Source organism: Podarcis pityusensis (assembly GCF_964106645.2).
Source record: "Podarcis pityusensis genome assembly, chromosome: 2".
Lineage (NCBI taxonomy): Eukaryota > Metazoa > Chordata > Lepidosauria > Squamata > Lacertidae > Podarcis > Podarcis pityusensis.
Genome location: NC_138029.1, coordinates 43,976,658 through 43,993,317, shown reverse-complemented (window position 1 = coordinate 43,993,317; position 16,660 = coordinate 43,976,658). Strand labels below are relative to the sequence as shown.

Below are 16,660 nucleotides of genomic sequence, written 5' to 3'. Positions count from 1 at the left end.
GCTTACTACAAAAATGTCTCAAAATGATTTACAGTCATAAATGCATGCACATTTAAAAAATGCAAAACACATCAACAAAATAAAAAGAATATTAATTGACTCATTGTGCTCATTCTGCAGTAACATAAAAAGGACAAATCCTATGCTACCTTTGCAGATTATAAAACATCTGCACTGACTGCTCATCTATTACTGAGCAAGGGTGTATTAATTTACAAAGCCCTGAGGAACTTTGGTACAGGGTACTTTACGGACGGCTTACAGTCTCATATCCCAATTTGATAAGTGAGAACATCAGCAGGAGCACTGTTGGTCGCCCCCCGACTTGGCGAGGCTCATCTGACAGCAGCAAGAAACTGAGCCTTTAGTGTCATCACCCCAGTCCTGTGGAATGCTCTGCCAATTGAGATTCAGCAGGCGCCTTCTGTTTTAGTCTGTAAATGCCTGCTGATAAATTTTCTATGCCAGCAAGCTTATGCAGGCAATTAAGAAAATATCTATCTGTAATTGATAGTTGATCTCTGATTTTAAATTTGTACATGGCTTTTTTATTGTATATAAGTAGGTTTGCTGCGGATTACTTTGGTATTTCTTATGACTAGCAATATACAAATATTTAAATAAAAAAATAACATAAAAAGTAAAATATTGGTTCTAAGAACACATTTGCAACAGAGAGAATTAGCTGTAAGAGTATTATTTTCAAACTGTGCCTTAAGAAATATTTCACTCCTCATTCTGAAAGAGAAAATGTTTTATACAACAGTTTTCTCACCCCAAGTTTTGAGTTTTTCCATCTCACACCTTGGACAAATATTTTCATCCCACCCCCACCCCCCATTTCGTCCTCAGACCTTCATATCTCTCGCACCATATCACATGATGGGCCTCTCTGAATATCACTTCATAGAGAGGCCATTTTTGGCAACATCTGCAGAGCAAAACTAAAATAAAAGTTGGTCCTTGGTTAAATGGAACACACACAAAATAGCAGGAAATCACTATATTACATGAGAGTGCAACATGTCTCAGATCTCCATCCTCCAAGTATCTGTACTCAAAGCTCAACTGATGGAGAGCCAGACCTCTACTTTGTGAAATGACCCCCTTAGTTACGGTTTTGAAGTCTGGTGGGGGTGAGGAGATTATTTGGCTAAATCGAGTGAAGTCATGGGCTTGGCTTGTGAATTTCATGAACAGCTCTTCTTTTTCCCTCTCCAGTCCTAGCACTTTTTGGCTTATTCAAAAAACATTGTGCAAATACTGCTTAAAATGCAGCTGGAGGGGAAGTGGGGAATGACCTTGCTGTGTTTTAAGCTGCTAATGTGGACATACTCTTAGCTCGGCCATTCTCTCCATTTTGAAAAGAGTTTTCCCATTAGTGGTCAGTAAAATCGGTAACTTGGTGATGACTCTGAATGTCTTTTCTGCACATGTTTCTAATTTTAAAGGGAGACTTTTCCTTTAAACATTTACCTGAGCAGAGCAGCACTAGGCAACCAATAACATACTCCTGGCAGGCCAACTACTTTCTGCGTATTCACAGAACAGACATTTTCTCTCAAGCAAAGAGTTTGTTTACAATAGGCAGGAAAGCTTTTGGGGCAGTAAAACAAAGGACTCTTTAATTTAAAACACATCTCTAGCTAACTTAATCTTGCTTGCCCTTAATATTACTAGAACAGGCTACTTTCACACTAGCTTCGTTGCGTTGTCATAGGAGAAGCTCTTTGTTCCCAGAACTGGCACAACTGCCTGTGGCCAGGCCAACCTCAGCTACAGTCCTCCCTTAGACGAAGGATGCATCCATTTGAGCCAGCAGGACAGGAGGGACCCAGAAGCAGATCATAGTTCAACCCCACATCTAAGGGACCTGAAAGTGTGTGTGTGTGTGTGTGTGTGTGTGTTTAGCAAGATTATTCCTCTACCCTCATTTCTCTAGAATTCCAACATGACATCCTTTCTAAGAACCAATAGTTCTTGGGCAATCTCTTATGCAAATGTGGTCTCAGTGTGGAACTGAAAATATGTGGGAAACCACAGTTTGCAAAGCTCCCAATGGGAGAGTAACTGCTTGCACAAGCAATGCACATAACATAACTGTGAATGAGAACCACAAATTGCTCCCATGAAGGAACTTAACCAATTTAGCCAACCAACTAAATCTGTGTTTGCACTGGCCTTGCAACATTGACTGTAGGAAGATAGGTGAAGGGAACAGAAGGGAAGATTTCCCCCCCTTATATAGTCAACATGGCTTTTTTGTATAGTTAACAGAAGCAAGTTATTAATAACATCGTGAACAGAAGTACATCATAATGAGCTACAAGCAAGTTTTGTGGATGGCCAATTTGCATGACATATTTTCACACATATGAAATCATGATTGCAGTCATGCCAGAAGTCAGTCAACCAGTAGCTGCTGGAACTGGTCTAAAAGCAACAGTAGGTGCTTTTGTGTATAAGGCAATACTATTATGGTTTACTTCCCTGCTCCAGCCACTTCCTAGGATGGTGGTGGGGTGGAAAATGTGCTTTAAATGTATGGTGTGTTTGCAGCCAATGTACTGATAGAATGGGTGTCTAAGTGAGTGTTTTGGTACTAGTAACTATCTCTGTGTGATTAGCGTACCAGAAGCAAGCAGAGATTGGTTGTCAGTTTCTTAGTGCCAACCCACTGCATCTTGCAGCGACAGCTTCTGTGAACAGGAGGAGCAGGGTGGAAATCGTTCTTGGATGTGGATGCAGACAATGATCCAAAGAACGATCCATTATAGGCCTAAATGATGAACAATCTAAATTAAAATCCAGAGTTTATTTTTTAATCCAAATTTCAAGGCAAATATTTCATCTCCTCTCTGCACAGCTACCAAACTAATTGCTTTTTAAAAAATAATTGTGTGTCAAAATAGACCCTCGCTATTCCCCATTAGTGGACCCCCAGTAAGTATGATCTGGACACATAATGTTAATATAATGAAATGGGGGGAAATAATGATTTCAAACATGAAATGAATATTATATGTTTAAGCATACCATTTTAGTAACATTCTCTCTCACACAAAAACATTTAAAGTGAAGTGGACTGGCTTTATTTCAAACACTGTTAGTACTGTAGGTGTATACCAACTATTCTTATTATTTATTAAAATTATATACTGCCCTTCATCCAAAGATCACAGGGTGATTTGCAGTATAAAAACATAACATAACAACAACAACTTACTAAGTATATCAGCAGTAACAACTAAACTATACAAAAATGTGTTCATTGATACAATGGGTGGGTAGTGGATTTGGATGAATCCCAAATCTTAAACCAAAGTGAATGGTTTGAAGAGATTGTGCATTTGTCAGAGGCAAAGAGGGAATGGTCTGAGACACCCCAAACCAAAGCAGGAACTCATGAAGTGCTTTGTGGTTGGATTGTGGGTGGACAGTGGACTTCCTGTTTCAATTTCTTTTAAAATGGCATGAGTGTGATGGCCTGGGAATCCGATTCAGAGGCTGAACCGGAGGAATCCCAGCCTGCGCAGGAGTACCCGCCTCCAGGGCCGGCTGAACTGGGGCAGGGCCTTGATTCTGAAGCACCTGCACCTGTGCCGGATCCTCAGGAGCCGGCACCAGGTGAATCCATTCTGGCTCCAGAGGTGGTTGAGGACTCAGTGCCTACAGGTGAGTCTCCCCCTGGGCCCAGTAACCCTTCAGCCTCTCCTGAACTGCAGAGGCTCAGGGCAGAGAGGCGAAGGGAACTGGTTTCTCCCTGGAGGAGTGCTCGCCTTAAGGCCAGAAGAGGCGGGTCTCCTGGGGGCCGGGACCACCCCTGGCCTCAGAGAAGATAAAGGCCAGTCAGCCCGGTCCCAGGTTGCGGGAGCAACGTCGTCGCTGAGTACCTGCTCCTACCCGGACCCATACCTGACCTTCCAGTGTTCCTGTCCCCGCCCGGCTTCCAGCTTCTGACCTTCCAGTGTTCCTGTCCCCGCCCGGCTTCCTGCTTCGGACCTCGCCTCGCTCCTTGTGAACTGTTTCCACACCAGTGACCCAGGACCGGACTTTGACTACGCCAATGGTAACCTTCCCCCCGGGACCAGCACAATGAGAGATACAGAAGTGTTATTATCATAGAATCCAGAACTACTAGGGGGACATCCAGTGCTGCCCTCTCCAGAAGCCAAGCCCATCCCCACATTCACCAACTCCCCACTAACAAGCAGTGGCTGGATATAGATTGTGATCTAGAAACAGGGTTATATTTCCTTCCAGGTCCAGATTCAAATTTGCATGCAGATCTTTTCTCCTTCTGCTGCTTTTCCATCTTTAACACTGTAATTCACAAGCAGCCTTGAAAGAGGCGAAACCTGCCAAGGCTGCTAAGCAACAAAGCACAAAGGAAAATGGAAGCTGTTGCTACAAGCTTTTGGCGCGCACACCCTTGAGCCTTTGCCCTTCTTTGGCTTTGCAGAACATGCACCTATCCCCAGCATCAGCAGAGAGAGGAGATGCTTGCATCATCTGCCCAGGTAGAGATTGAGTGGTGAATTTTAACATCTATTGATTGCCTGCAGTCTCTACCTGTGGTACATTTGCAGGGCAGTTTGGCTTTGCCAAAGAGCTTGGATTCCTAGAGGGGCCAACCAGGCCTGTCTCAGCAGTTCCTGACTGCAGCGAGAGGGTGTATGTGGCTAACCCAACCTCTTGGTGAGAGGTGGAACAGTGAGCTGGTGAGAGAATGAAATCCATTCATGAAGCTGGGTGGGTGGTAAATAATGCGAGGGTGGGTTGGACTTGTCACTGGAGTCTCAAGCAGCTCCTGTGGCTTGGAGTGCTTATGCCCAGCTCAGGCTGGTTCCCCATCTACAGCCATCCCTGGACTGGGATAGCCTGACTTCAGTTGCCCATGCTCTAGTGACTTCCTGCCCCATCTACTGTAATGTGCGCTATGTGGAACTGCCCTTGAAGGTGGCCTGCTAAGTGGGGCAGCCCGATGGGACCATGTGACACCAGTCCTGAAAGCACTGCAAAGCCTGCCAGTCAGCTACCAGACCCAATCAAGGTGTTAGTACTAGCATATATATATATTTAATAGCTTGGGACCCAAGTACATAAAAGAGGACCTTTCCTTATATTGGCCATTTTGGTCTCTATGGTCAGCAGGTGAGCTGATGTTGGTGCTGCTGCTACCAAGAACTGTCCAATTGGTGGCAGGGTCTTCTCAGTGGTGGTCCCCAGTTGTGGGATGCCCTCCTTAGCGAGGTGGATCCATCTCCATCATGATCAGCTTTCAGGAGGAATGTGAAAACTTTCCTGTGTACCATTTGGTGGCTGAAGAATACTGGCCCTGGCAAGCACTGCCAGATTTATGTATATGCTAAGTAGGCTGAAGTCTGGGGCCTTGCCAGCCCGCCAGCCCGCTCCCTAGCGGGCAGTCTCCCCTCTCCCAAAATTGCAAACCCAAGACTTCATGCGAGGGCAGGGCAACTTGGGCCTCTAAATTTAGGGGACCTCACCAGCCTGCCAACTCCCCAGCAGGCAACCCCCCCTCTCTCAAAATTGCAAACCCAAGACTTCATGCGAGGGCAGGGCAACTCAGGCCCAGCAACTATGAGACTCAGGGCTAGTCAGTGGGGCTCAATTTGAAGCAGTGGGGCGCAACTTAATTTTTTGGGCATTCTGCAGGGCCCAATTTGGCCAAATTGCTCCAATTGCCTTAAGATCAGCCCTGATGAGACTGTGCAGGGGTTGGACTGACAAGCCCTGCACCTTCTAGGTCCCTGGTGTCACTATTCAGAGTACAGACTCAAGGACTTGTTATGGAAATAAAGGGAGGGCAATTATTAGAAATCAGTTTTGTAACCTCTTCCCCCCCAAACCCTGAGACAATGAACCCAGCCACCTTTTATTCATAGTCGCATAAGCACTACACTACAGCATGGCCATAAACCTGTACGTTCAACTGCTGAGATATATGCCCAATATATAGCAATGGAGATATACTGTATGTTGCTGCTTTATGAATGAACGCTGTGTTTTATGAATGGACTCTGTATTTTGTGAATTGCCTAAGAGCCACCAATAGGGAGCTCTAGAATCTAACAGCTAACCAATTGCGTACTACCAAATAGCGACTACCAAATTGCGTATTACCAAATAGGTAACCAGCAGGGAATGCTTCAGCTCAGCCTTTGCACTATTGACTGAGCATCCCCTGCTGTGCAGATAATGACGAAAGCTTGTAAATTGTATCCCTTCTGGCATTCTGGCCAGCTCTATTACGCTGGTGTAAACCCTGGTGCACCAGAACCCCAGAATAACAGCAAATAAAATCCGCTCATACGTCAGCAACTGATAAGACTTGCCAACCAGTTTTTCCAAAGTCTTCCTAAATTATAAAGCTCCAAAATACAGGCCAAAAGAGAACGGGTCTGGGAAGAGCAAGGCATACAATGAGCACCACCAGTGAAAAGGCCCTGCTCCGTTTAGCTCCTGCCCTGTCATTTGATAGGGTGCCCACTTGCCCTCCTTCTTGACATGGAATGCTCTCTGTTGAAGTCTCCAGGTCCAATACAAAGACCATAAGAAGGGAGAGCAGGGACCTTGAAGTTCCCAACAGCTGTTAAGAAAGCAAGCAAGCACACAAATCACCTTTGTCACAGTCTGGATGCCTATGTCCTGGCCAGGCCTGTGCCCAGTCTTGTTTTTGTACAATCTTGTTTGTTCTCAGTAACCAAAATTATATTATCAACATATACAAGCAGAAAAGTTGTTTCCCTTCATTTGCAAGGAATCGTACAAAACAAAGTGGCACTAATAAAGAAAAGTTCCAGGGTGGCAACAGAAGGCAAACTAAAACTCCTTTTGCAGTTCATCAAAACTATCCAGCAATATCAAGTTACAGTGATACCTCGGGTTACAAACGCTTTGGGTTACAAATGCTTCAGGTTACAGACTCCGCTAACTCTGAAGTAGTACTTTGGGTTAAGAACTTTACTTCAAGATGAGAACAGAAATCACGCACCAGCGACGTGGCGGCAGTGGAAGGCCCCATTAGCTAAAGTGGTACCTCAGGCTAAGAACAGTTTCAGGTTAAGAAAGGACCTCCGGAACGAATTAAGTTCTTAACCAGAGGTACCACTGTATAGGAAAACTGGTGCTATTAACAGTAATCCTTCTAGTTAGTTAATTGGTTCAGCAACTTCCATGCACATGACGTGTAATGCTAATTATTTCCTCAAAGAGTTAAATGATAACTAATCAGAGGCAGCTACAGTTGCAAATGGCAACAAAATATCTGTGAAAGGAAGAGGAGCAGGTTTGCTCAAGTGTGTTGCAGGTAGAAATACTGTTTGTAATGAAGTGAGAGCAGTAGTTTACTTGCTCAAATTAACAAATAAGAAAGTTTGGAGAATTTAAATTATAGATTAAAATTGATTACTTAATTGAGAAGGGGATTGTAACAAAAACACAGAGGCCTAATTTTAGCAGAGTGCCTGGTATCTGGTGGGCAATCTCATCCTTTATTTCCACAATGTGGCTGCAGACCAAATGATCTGTCAGGAGAGTTATGAGATTCAGGTGAGGGTCAGATGCCTTGTCAATCCCAGCAGGTATATAAGAGGCCTTTGCCCTGGCCAGGCCTTCTTTTTTTTAATAATAACATTACAATTTCATTTTCCTAAAAAATAATGCTAATTTCACAAAAGGTTTGCAAAGTCCCGTTATTGCAAAAGTTTTTCAGTGTTAATTTTATGCATTTTTAAAAATCACCATGGTATTTAACAATAATATCTTATGTCCTTTAGAGGAGAAATTGTGAATTGCAGAATTTTAAATATCTGTCATTACCCTTGGCTTCACTCAATTTTGTTTATAACACTCTGCCATTTTCTTCTAGTTGTGAGGGTGGGGGATGGGGAGGGGCCTCACAAGTGCCCTCACAAGGGCCTCTCTTCATCTAAGTCTGGCCCTGGTGGCAAGCCTGAGATCACTGGGTGAAATCATGTTTTTAACTATAACTGAGAATGCCTTTAAACAAAAATCCATTGTGTATGTGTTTGGCCTCCTGAGCAACTTTGGAAGGAAAGGTGGGATATAAATTTAATAAATACATCAAACTACCTCCTTCAAGATGGCGGCGCAAGCACTTGCAGCGGCTCGGCACTCCGAAGACCGGTATTCAGTGATTTGTGTTTTATTTTTATTTGTGAACTTATTGCTGCTAGGGACTGTGAATACTCAGGCACAAGTAATTTATAGTCATCAAGAGCTCTTAAGTATCGGCAGAGGAGAAGGTTGCAGCCAGGAGGTCTCAACCTATAACATTCCAGCTGAGCTTATCAGAGAGCCTCCATATCTTGCACATTCTTGGGATACTCCCCTTGCTCTCCTTGCCAGAAAGAAAAGAAAACGGAGGGGGCGCAAGCAGAAGAGGGGTTGCAGGGCTGGTCTACGAGTGAGGCTAGGTAAAAATCCCCACAAGCCTGCATTGCCAAGTCTCCTTGTATCAAATGTGAGATCCTTACCCAACAAGGTAGAGGAGTTGGAACTTATTACCTCTCGGCAGAAAAGTATCCGGGACTGCTGTGTTATGGTCCTTCTAGAGACGTGGCTGGATCCCTCCTTTCCACAGGGACTTCTGCAGCTAGAAGGACGCTCAGTAATTAGAGCGGATAGAACCGCCGAATCCGGGAAGAGCAGAGGAGGAGGAATTTGCGTTTATATAAATAACAACTGGAGCTCGGACATCAAACAAATGGACACGCATTGCTCTCCTGACTTGGAGTACCTAGTGGTGAAGTGCCGCCCTTTTTATTTGCCACGTGAGTTTAATGTTGTTATAATAACAGCGGTGTATATACCTCCCGATGCAAACGCTACTACAGCTATGGGCCACCTGCTAACTGCTATTAGCAGACAGCAGCGGGCCCACCCGGATGGAGCATTTGTGGTTGCTGGTGATTTTAACCGAGCCGATTTAAGGACTGTGCTCCCTAAGTTCCACCAGTATGTTGATTGTCCCACTAGGGGGGGAAATACCCTGGACCGAGTATATAGTAACATCATGCATGGATACAAGACCAAGCCCTTGCCCAATTTGGGGCAGTCAGACCACATATCTTTACTTATGATACCATCATATAGACCTCTCGTACGCAGAATTAGACCATCAACTAGAGAGATACGAGTGTGGCCAGTAGGTGCATCTGAGCAACTTCAAGATTGCTTTCGGAGCACCGAGTGGTCGCTTTTTGTGGAGAATAATGTGGACACATACGCTTCAACAGTACTGTTCTACGTTAAAAGCTGCATTGATGTTGTCACTACCACCAAACAAATACGGGTGTTCCCTAACAACAAGCCCTGGCTAAACAGGGATGTGTATCTTCTGTTAAAGGCAAGAAATGCTGCTTTTCACTCTGGTGATGCGCAACAGTATAGAGAAGCCAGAGCCAAATTGAAAAAGGGCATTAGGAACGCCAAAGCTATGTACTGCCGGAGGATCGAAAAACATTTTGAGAGCTCCGACCCTCGTCGAGTATGGCAAGGCCTGCGACAAATTACAGGGCAAAATATTAAAAACGAACTGGTTAGCAGCAGTGCGCACCTGGCTGATCAACTGAATCAATTTTTTAGTCGCTTTGAGGTGGGAACTGGAACTACCGTCACTACAGCATTGGCTACCAGCACATCATCAGAAACTACTACTGATAGACAACCATTTTTATTACAGACCTGTGACGTACAACGTGCCTTTCGGAGCATTAACATTAGGAAGGCAGCCGGACCGGATGGAATCATGGGACGGGCTATTAGGGACTGCGCTGCAGAATTAGCTGGTGTGTTTACGGACATTTTTAACCTATCCCTGTTGCAGGGTTCTGTCCCTACCTGCCTGAAGACATCGATTATAGTGCCAGTCCCCAAGCAGTCAGTGGTGGTATCTCTCAATGACTATAGACCAATAGCCCTAACATCTGTCGTTATGAAATGTTTTGAGAGATTGGTGCTAGATCATATTAAGGCTGGTCTTCCACCCACTCTAGACCCGTTCCAGTTTGCATACAGAAGAAATAGATCTACTGATGATGCTATTTCCATCGCTGTCCATACTGTACTGAGTCATCTAGAACGACAGGGAACCTACGCAAGGCTGTTGTTTGTGGACTACAGTTCTGCCTTCAATACAATTCTGCCAGACAGGTTATTTCTTAAAATGACCAATTTGGGTATACATCAGAAGATCTGTCTGTGGGTAAGGAATTTCCTGACTGATAGGCCGCAGACAGTGAGAATGGGCCCTTACTATTCTTCTACTCTAGTATTAAGCACAGGAGCCCCTCAGGGATGTGTGCTAAGTCCCTTTCTCTATTCCCTGTACACATTTGATTGCACCCCACTGTATAAGTCCAACACAATCATCAAATTTGCGGATGATACAACAGTGGTGGGGCTCATTAGTGAGAACGATGAGACTGCTTATAGGAAAGAAGTACAGGGGTTAATTCAATGGTGTAAAGAAAACAATCTTATGCTTAACACCAAAAAAACCAAAGAACTCATAATTGACTTTAGGAGAAAGAAAAGTGTATTTTTACCATTGCACATAAATGGCGAGGAGGTGGAGAGGGTTGGTAGTTTTAAATATCTGGGCATTTACATCTCTGAGGACCTCTCATGGACTGCAAATATTAATATGGTTGTGAGGAAGGTGCAGGGGAGGTTGTATTTCCTGAGAATGCTCAGGGGACTGAATCTATCTCAGCACCTACTTCTGTCCTATTATCACAGTACCATCGAGAGTGTCTTAACCTATAGTATATTATCGTGGTATGGGAGCAGCTCTGAAACGGATAAAAAAGCTTTACAGAGAATAATTAAAATTGCCCAGAATGTTATTGGGCTCCAACTACCAACCCTGGATGAGATCTTCACGTCTCGCACTTTGAAGAAGTCACACAATATCCTGAGAGATCCCACCCATCCTGCTCACAACTTCTTTGAACTGTTGCCTTCGGGCAGAAGATATAGGACAATGAAAACACGAACCACACGCCTTCTGAATAGTTTCTATCCAAGAGCTCTGATTGCACTAAATAATGATCTCAGGGCCAGTTGCAAGAAATAGCAAGCAGGGAGTAGGAAGGAATGAGACAGGTTTTTAGGTTATGTTATGCCTTTAATAGGTTATGTTACATTCTGGAGTATGATATGTTTTTATAGATTATGTCTGAATAGGATGAGAGTGTTGGAGATACGTGCAAATGTGTATGTGAACCCGGTCTTTGGGTGGGTGTTTGATTTTCGTTGTTGTGTATACTGTGTATATACGGACAATGACAATAAATTTATCTTATCTTATCTTATCAATGTCCATCCAGCCTTGCCCATCCCTACCTCCCTCACCCCTGCAAAGGGCAATATATCAGCAAATATGCTTCTACCTAAATACAAATCCAGGCACCCCTGACTTTGGCACCATTTTAGACTATACACTCCATCCTCACCTCCTCTCCCTGACCCGCTATTCTGTCTTGCATGTCATAATGGCACCTGGAGACAACAGATTGGCAGGGAACCTGCAAAAGTCACATTTGGAGCACAAATCCAAACTGCTGTCAGTCCCAGTGTTTTCGAAATGGTCGGCCCCAGGAACTTTGAGGGTGGGTTGTCAGGCTGTTGGCAGTCAGCAATGAGGACAGTAAGCTACAAAGGACTGAGGCTGCGCGTAGCAGCTAGCTTTTCAAAGAGCTGGAGGCGGTGTTGTAGAGGTGTCATTGCCCACGGCACACATGCTCATTTTTTGTGTGTCCTCCCATGATCTTTGGTCAAATCAGTTTTGTAGGTTTTTTTGCGCTGCTTCAAGCTGTCCTTTGGAAAAGCTGGCCTTCAGCTGATATTGTAGCAGGCCTGTATACATTTCACTGTGAGGGTCGTCCACTTGGATAGTGCCCATTACAAGTTCTAAAAATATATATGCCCTGTCCTGAGAGGGTTGGTTTTAACAGTTGCTGCTTTAAAAAAGAATAAGAAGCAAAAAGATGGGTGCTTATCTGCATGTCCTTCTATAAAGGGGTGGTGGGGTGATGAATCAGTGCGAGGTTATTTGCAACTTCTCTGCAGACTTCTGCCATGCAAAAACATTCTTATCTCTTCCTCCTCCCCATTAGGCAGGGCTATTGGCCTAATATTGGGGAGAGGTATCTCATGAGATTGGGGCTCAGATTTTTCAGTAGGCATGCAAGTTTCTTATGCATCTCTTCCGTTCTCCTCAACCCTGGCATGTCCCCAGAGCCTCCAAGTCCATCTAAGGTCATGCTTTCATTTTGCATTGGGAGGAAAAGATATTTTTGTATGCTGTTTTCAGTCTGGCAGACAACCCTGCCGAAGTTTGGGGCACCTGGGTACTCCCAGGGGCCTTTGGGCACATTTTAAATTCACAGTGTGGGATAACCACCCTCGTATAACCAACATGCTTGTCAAATTAATGTATGAAGGGGTTAAGACCATAGAGTAAGCTGTCCTGTCTGACTTACCTCACCTTCCAAGGAACTAGGTAATCAGACCTATTGTTATTCCTCTTTGGTCTACCTGAGAAGCTCAGCACGTAAAGAAGTCTGAGCTGGTTGCTCCAGGCTCAGACCGCATGGCTCTAACAAGGCTTTCTTGTGTTCCTATGCCAATAATTTAGGAACCTTTACCACTGTAACTAAGCCAGGTTTCACTGCCTATGTTACCTGACTGGTGTGTGGAAAAGCACAAGAATCTGCCCTTTGAAGAGTTTGTAAGTAAACCAATGTTGAACTTACCAAATGTGTAGCCTTTTTCTGTGCTAGGGGAAGAGGGGAGCTTTGGAAGGAACTTAGAAGGACATATTTTAAATGCCTAACACTCTGTATTTCCATGTTTTACTTTGCTGCATATTTTGTGATTTTAAATCTCTGCTAGGGTTCTCACCAAATAGTGCTTGCCACAAACCTGGATCTTGGTATCCAGGGAATTCTCCTTTTATACAACCTACTTTTTCCTTGCCACCAACATGGCAGGCACCCCTTCCCCTCTGAAGAGTTTGGGACACCTGGGTACCCCCAGAGGCCTTTGGACAACTTTTTACTTCACAACCCCCTTGCTCTGCACAGCTCCTTTGCTTAGGATTGCCAACATCTGATACCTTGTAACATCCTCAGACCAGGGGGACAGAGCAAGGAGTAGAGACTTGCAGCCCAAGGACCACATTTCCTTCTGGGCAACTTTCTGGGGTCCACATGCCAATGGCAGGTGGGGCCAGAGGCAAAAGTGGGCACAGCCAGAAATGTAAATTTTACCTCTGTGCAGTTGGCTAGACACCCCTCTCTCTCCTCCATCCAGACAAGCAAGAGGCATATTCCAGGATATATTCCAGCCAGGCAAAAACACTTGAGGTGCAAAGCAGAGCCAGTGAGTGGCATGGCCTGGGGAGTCTTCCAAGGGCCAACAGAGGCCTGGAGAGTCATAATTGGTCCCCAGGCCTGCAGTTCCCCAGGCCTGCCCTAGCAGATACAGTGAGTTGAGCATGGTAGAGTTGTGTAGGGAAGTACGTGCATCAGCAATCCCTATAGCTGCCATTGCCAAGTTGTTGTTTGGTATGCCACAATCCCCTGGTCCTGCTTTGTTCCAGAGAGTCTGTGGGGTCAGTTATGGAGGAGGCACACTCATACGGTTCTGCCGTCTGTCATGTGAAGTGGTGTGCTTGGGCTTGAGCTCAGCTGTCTAGCTCCTTAGTGCTCATACTCGGGTCACTCCGTTCAAGCGTGCACGTTAAATGCAATCCTGCTGATTTTTATTCAAAATATTCTGGCAGTGAACCCAAACTTCTGGCTTTTGCACAAAAAATTCTGGCAGCTGGCCCAGAGACAAAAGGGGGGAAAAGAAGCAGCTGATAGTTTGATATTCCTGGTTGGCAGCCCTACCCTCACTGGTGGGTGCTTCTGGTTTAAGCTTTGGATCAGAAATGGCTGTTGTTTCTGGTTGACCTCTCTTGGGAAACTGCACCCTTTAGGGAGAAATGGACTACACCAGTGATCCTATGGGTTAGTCAATTTCACCAGTCCATTGGCTTGCAGCTGTAGGAAATAATTAGAGCAAGGCAATCAGATTAGGAAAATGGACCTTACATGCTGCACTGTCCTCTTATTATTTTCCAAAGACTAAAGTTAATTGATTGGTCAACTCAAGCACAAAAAAGTTTGATGAACAGGTATATCCCATCTGTTTGTTCAGCTACACATACTTCCTCTCTCTTCTCAGCTATCACATCAGGCTCTCTGGAAACGCAAGTGTTTATTTTCTTCCCAAACCACTGCTTATGTTTATATTTATTAATTTGTTTGCTTGCTTGTTCAAAAGCATTTTTAAACTGCATAATATTTTTAAAAAATCTCTAAGCAGTGTACAATATGTTGTTAAAATTTAGTGACCTTATCTTGCCCAGGGCGACACAAAGCGACTTAGAACCAGACAACCAACCAGACAATAAACCCCACATAGATACATTAAAACCAAGAGGAAATAAATACATTAAAACATCCCGCCCACTTCTAAAAGGCTGCAGATAGTTAAAGGACAAACAATATCATTCAAACAAAAAAGACAGCCTCAAGCAAATAAAGCAGCAGTATAAAAGGCATATAAAAACAAATAAAAGAGGAATTCAGGGCATTAAAATACATCAAACAGGGTCGGATCTTATGGGTCAGGAAAAGTCCAGGTAAAAATATATTTACAAGGCAGTTGAAGAAACTGATGGTTGCTGATTTATATATATGGCAGAGGAAGAGTATTCCATAATACAGGGGCAATACCAGAAAATGCCCATATTTGGGTCACCACCCAATGATATTCTGTAGGTTATGGTATGTTCCCTAGACAATCTAAGTAATCTTACAGGTCTATACAGGGGCAGATGATCTTTCAGCTCTGAGTTATTCAGGGCTTTATATGTTAACAAGACCTTTAACATGGCCCAGTAACCATGCTATGCTATTTAGATTGCTATGCTGTGCTGGCTCTGTTATTTGGCTGGTGACTACAGACATTTTGAAAGAGAAAATGGAACAAAGTTCTGAGTGAGAAAAGAACTTGGTCTTTCATCACAGATACTTCTTGGAAATCTCAGAAACCTTAGTACTTTCCAAATAATCAGCCAAGTCCATCCAGCAAATTTGTGCCAGCAAATGTCAGATTGTGCAACAAAATGGGCAAAAGTGTTTCCCATTAGTAGTGTTTACATGGACAATAGTGAACTTCTGGTCTTGTTGACAACATTGTATCACCTCTGTAAGAATTATTTAGGAACGAGCACTTGCCTAATTTCTGTAGCTGTCATAGTCACTATGTACATTGCATGCCCTGCTTTCTCTCAAGAAAGAATCAAGTTCGCTATAGCCATGTAGGCCACCAATTGGCAACCACTGCTCTATTGCATTTTACTATAATTCCTTGTCAGCCCTCAGTGTGGAAGAGAGTTTCAACATAGGACTTACTGCCATTTCTGGTACTGAATCAAACTGGGAGTCACTCTCATTGCCAGTGCCAGATGTGTAGAACTTTAATACTATTATTATTACTTATTCAATTTATACCCTACCCAAAGGAGCCCATGAGAGATGCAGGGGCAGAGTAATGACTGTCGCCATACAGTTTAATGGTCAGTGGCTGTTGCAGTCCTTTCCCCCACCAGTCTGTATTTCCCTTACCTAAAGAAACACCAACAATTATCTCTCCGCTTCATGTGTCCTTTGAGTTTTTGGGTTGTTAACTCGGGCTTTCAAACCTCTCTGTCTCTTTCTCTCTCACTCTCATGCACACAACTGGCAACATTGTGCCTGTTCCCACCAAACATAAAAATTGTTCCTCACAAAACACACCTCAGGTTTTAGCAAATTGCCCCTTCAAAGGGATTTTGAAGCTCCCCCACAGAATCCAAATCCAGCAGACACCGCACGCACCATTTGCTGGCAGGCAGGTGTCTTGCACTTTTGCCTTTTACAAAGTGTAAAATGAACATTCCAAATCAAGCCGGAAGCTGGGAACTGTGTGCGACTGTTGTCTTCCTAGTTCTGTGACCACACTAGAGTAAGAGGTCCCTCTCTGAGCCCAGTCTGGGTAAAAATATTGTCTGTGTGAAACAAGTGCAAGAAGCCCACTTCCACAGCAGGCTGATAAATTTTGTATATCTGCAAACATCCTAGCACACATACATACAAACACACACACACACACACACACACACACACACACCCAGAAAAGGAAGGAAAGCAGACTCTAAGATTTCCTTAAAGTAAAGTGATTTATTTGTTCATGCGAAGCTGGCTGCAGATTCTTGCTGATTCCAGAATTAGTGGAATTCTGGAAGGTGGAGGGTCTTTGTCAGTTCAGAAAAGAGTTCTGATGAGGTAGGTGGAAGGGATAGAGGGAGAGATACTTTCCCCTGCTCACTTGTGACTGTGGCTTGCCTGGGACCCAAATTAAAATATATTAAAGAGATGTCCCCCGTTTAAGGGTGAGCCGTCAGGCAGTCCTGCCCTGTCTTGTCCTGGGACTCTTGGTAGAGACAACAGGATTTCAGATTCACCCTATGCTTGGCAGCAGTTCATATTAGCAATAATCACCTGCTTACCCTGTTATT

General features: G+C 44.1%; 2 long non-coding RNA genes across 2 annotated transcripts in view; both read left to right on the top strand.

The window, feature by feature from the left end:
• LOC308472315 overlaps positions 1–16,660 on the top strand; it is a 97,563-nt gene that overhangs the window by 49,949 nt on the left and 30,954 nt on the right. The window lies entirely within an intron of this gene.
• On the top strand, positions 9,789–11,355 carry LOC308472327. Its single transcript, XR_013983431.1, has 2 exons — positions 9,789–9,931; positions 11,218–11,355. It is a non-coding gene; the product is annotated as an uncharacterized lncRNA (long non-coding RNA).